This window comes from Mycteria americana, assembly GCF_035582795.1.
Source record: "Mycteria americana isolate JAX WOST 10 ecotype Jacksonville Zoo and Gardens chromosome W unlocalized genomic scaffold, USCA_MyAme_1.0 Scaffold_33, whole genome shotgun sequence".
NCBI classification, from domain to species: domain Eukaryota; kingdom Metazoa; phylum Chordata; class Aves; order Ciconiiformes; family Ciconiidae; genus Mycteria; species Mycteria americana.
In genome coordinates this window covers 722,815-726,975 of record NW_027445439.1, presented here as the reverse complement: position 1 = coordinate 726,975, position 4,161 = coordinate 722,815, and positions in this window count along the sequence as shown.

Here is a 4,161-nt window from a genome sequence, read left to right as displayed (position 1 = left end):
AAAATTCCACTTCACATCACTGCACACAGTGCATTCTTATCTCCAATATGAATGATTTAATCCTATTTTAACACATTGTGGCTTGATAAGAAGTGAGCACACCAACAATTCAGAACCTCACTTTCAGTACCAAAATCCCCCCAAGGGATTGGATACAAGATAATAATAGAATAGTTTGGGTTGGAAAGGACCTTTAAAGATCATGTAGTATAACCCCCCCGCTGTGGGCAGGGACATCTTTCACTAGAAAACAGGTTGCTCAAAGTCCCATCCAACCTGGTCATGAACACTTCCAATGATGGGGCATCCACAACTTCTCTGGGCAACCTGTTCCATCCAGTGTCTCACCACCCTCATCGTAAAAAATTTCTTCCTTATGTCCAATCTAAACCTACCCTCAATAGGTAGGTTTATTGAGGACAAAGGCTGCAATAAGGTCTCCCCAGAGCCTTCTCTTCTCCAGGCTGGAACAATCCCAACTCTCTCAGCCTTTCTTCATAGGAGAAGTGTTCCAGCCCTCTGATCATTTTTGTGGCCCTCCTCTGGACCCGCTCCAACAGGTCCATGTCTTTCTTGTGCTGGGAATCCCAGAGCTGGATGCAGTACTCCAGGTGGGGTCTCATGAGAGCAGAGTAGAGGGGGAGAATCGCCTCCCTTGACCTGCTGGTCATGCTTCTTTTGATGCAGCCCAGGATACGATTGGCTTTCTGGGTGGCAAGCGCACACTGCCAGCTCATATCCAGTTTTTCATCCATCAGTATACCCAAAATCCCACATCCTCACCCCTGCACACTTCACAAGAACATCCTTCAGGATTGGGGAACATGCAAGCCACTACAGGAAGCAGCCCTCCTCAGAAACATTTCCCCCATTTTCCATGTCCACAGTGATGCATATTACTGGCTCTCCCCTTTTGCTGTGCACCTTCCTCATACATGAATTGCCAAGGCTATATGGGGGGGGGGGGGGGAATAAATAAATAATTAAAAAAAAAATAGTAATTCATCTGCTTCCAGCTCTCTTAACTTCAGATATTTTTCATCTTTCCAGGGGAGCTCCACCAAACTGCTGGTGTAATGTTCCCTCCCCATTTTATGAAGCCTTAATTCCACTGATGGAAGACAGAAGCATAACCTACAGCTGAGCCACTGCATCTCTTTCTTCCCTGTGTCCTTCACCAATTTGAATATGTTCTTATTGTTTTGTATGTTATCCATACTGTAGTTGGGAAAAGTCTAATGAACTTGACTCCAGAGTACTCTGAAACATTAAGAAATATCTTGAATTCCTGGAGGACAGGGGAAATCCTAAGTAGCCTACCACTGAACTTTCCTGCATTGGCAAGTCCTTACATAACGCAGTCTTCCTTCCAGAGAAAAGTCATGACCTCAGAGGACAGTTAAATTGCTATTTTAGCTGGCAGAGCACATTGCCACCAGTGAATCGGTGATTTCTGGAAGAGGGAAGAAGAAAGCAGCACAGGTACTTTGCCAAAGAAGGATTTCTGCACACAGTTCATCTTTAGTGGTACAAGCTAAAAGAAGCCCACAGGAGTGCTGTAGAGGGAGTATATGAGCCAAACATAGATTCTTAGTGGAACTGCATTTGGATACAAAACAAACAAACAAATGCAGTTGCACTCTCCTAAATTTCACTCAGTGCTGGAAGCCAATATAACAATATTAGTAGTCCTGATATTTCTTTGCCCTTCATAGAAGCTTTAGGTGGCATTTAAATATTTAAATGTTGTCATAGCATTGTGAGCTTTCACCATCATTATCCTTAATGAATGGATGATTGGAAAACTCACTTGTGAACGCCAAACCTTCAGGCTGTCAGCAAACACGAGATCTCTAGTTTACCACTGGTTCGCTTCTGAACGTTAATATTACAGCCATAAACATTAGAGTCTTCATTTCCTTTTATAAAACAGGAGTCTAAAATTAGGGAACAGTCCAAAGGAAAGATGTTCTGCAAGCTACCATCTCTGTTCCTTCCTATTGTTAATACTCACATCTGTATTTTCCCCCACTTCAGAGGCATCTCTTACCAGTACATGTTCTCCAGCATAAACCATATCTAATGACATATTTTAGTAATAGTAATCACATACTGATATGCCCACTAACTAAACTACACTTTTCACTGGGCATGATGTAGAATTACTATAAACTTTCTCAGACACTGGAGATAAACCAAAGAGATTCCTATTTTTTCACAGAAATGAAGATTGGCAAAGTTCTCAGTTAAGTTCTTTTGCTAGTGAGCTATTTAATCAAACCACACTCCTACTTTGCAGGTAGTATGATTGTCCTGGTTTCGGCTGGGATAGAGTTAATTTTCTTTCTAGTAGCTAATATAGTGCCATGTTTTGGATTTTAGTATGAGAATAATTTTGATATCACACTGATGTTTTAGTTGTTGCTAAGTAGTGTTTACACTAGTCAAGGACTTTTCAGCTTCCCCTGCTCTGCCAGGTGCACAAGAAAATGGGAGGGGGCACAGCCAGGATAGTTGATCCAAACTGGCCAAAGGGCTATTCCATACCATATGACATCATGCTCAGTATATAAACTGGGGGGAGTTGGCCAGGGTGTAGCGATCACTGCTCAGGGACTGGCTGGGCATTGGTCAGTGGGCGGTGAGCGGCTGCATCACTTGGGTTTTTTTCTCCTGGGGTTTGTTCCTCTCTCTCTCTCTCTCTTTTGTTGTTTTCCTTTCCATTACAATTTTTTTTTTCTTTTTCCCTATTAAACTGTCTTTAATCTCAACCCACAAGTTTTCTTACTTTTGCTCTTCCGATTCTCCCCCCCATCCCACCGGGAGGGGAGGGTGAGTGAGCGGCTGTACAGTGCTTAGTTGCCAACTGAAGCTGAACCACGACAATGATAATTTTCAGATAAAAAGAGAAAGTAATTTTGTTACAGTTCTCTTTTATATGCAGTTATTCCAAAACCAAATGAGTTTATAAAAAAATAGAAAAATAATTTTAAAAACCCAGAGTCTACAGAACCTAAGTCTCTAGGTGTTCCTCTTCAAAAGGTCACATTTTATCAATATTGGAACACACTCTTCTTTCTCTTTCCACTTAATGAGCTGCCTCAATGGCAGTGTTCTGTACATATCTATCAGATTTCATCCAAGAGATAACTGCAGGACCAAAGTACATGAGGTGACTTGCAATCAGATTGTAAAACACTCACAGCAGGAAAGGAAACAAAGGTAGGTTTAGATTTCTTTTCCCTGCTATATTAGGTTGTCACACGTTTATATAATTGTGCCAGACCAAAAAAAAGTGTCTACTTACCCAGATATGCAGTTGCACCATATGCCACTGAATATACAAAACCGAATATTTTTTATGAAGTTTTCTACTTAGTGAATATCTCTGTTCAAGTGCACAGATTTTTTTTCTCCTGCAGCCAATATCCAATAGCCAGACAAATAATAAAACACTGATGTTTAATACTTCTGCTTCTCTTAGTGCCTTGATATCTCTGAAGTCGCTTCTTTGTCACTTTCAGTCACTCTGCTTTGCCTCTGCTACTTGAGGCAAATGAAAAAAAGAACAGACTTTGAGAGCACAGTTAATTACAAAGATGGTTCACAGCTCTTGCAACAAATAGTGTTATTTCCCTGTAAGTATGTGTATGCATACACACATACATATATTTATGCAATGAACTATATACACACATATTTTGATTTAATACAGGCACACTTGCTGGGCCCTGCCTTGTTAACTGCAACGAAATGTCTTAAGCCTCTTAAGTTGTTGTTTGGTACCCAACATGTGTTCTGCTTTAGCTGCTAAGTCCAAGAGGATACCTTTCAGTAGTCTGTACTATTTAAGTGCTTGGGCAGGAGACAGACTACAAATTCTAGGAAGGTTTTTGGGTTTTAAGGTTGTTGGTTTTTGGTTTTTTTTTAATCCTCAATTAATAAAATACCCACCTCCATCCAAAAGCAGCTAACTTCCTCAATTTGAATAGTAACAGCAACATTCCCAGAACTCAGCCATCTGAACAATTATTGAATTGCCTCTCACTGTGAGCTAAGAAATCCTTTATTGGAAGAAGCATCATCAGCCATCTTTCAAAAACATGTAATAATAATAAAAGATCTGGACAACGTCACTTAACCTTTTCTTCTTGAGGTCTT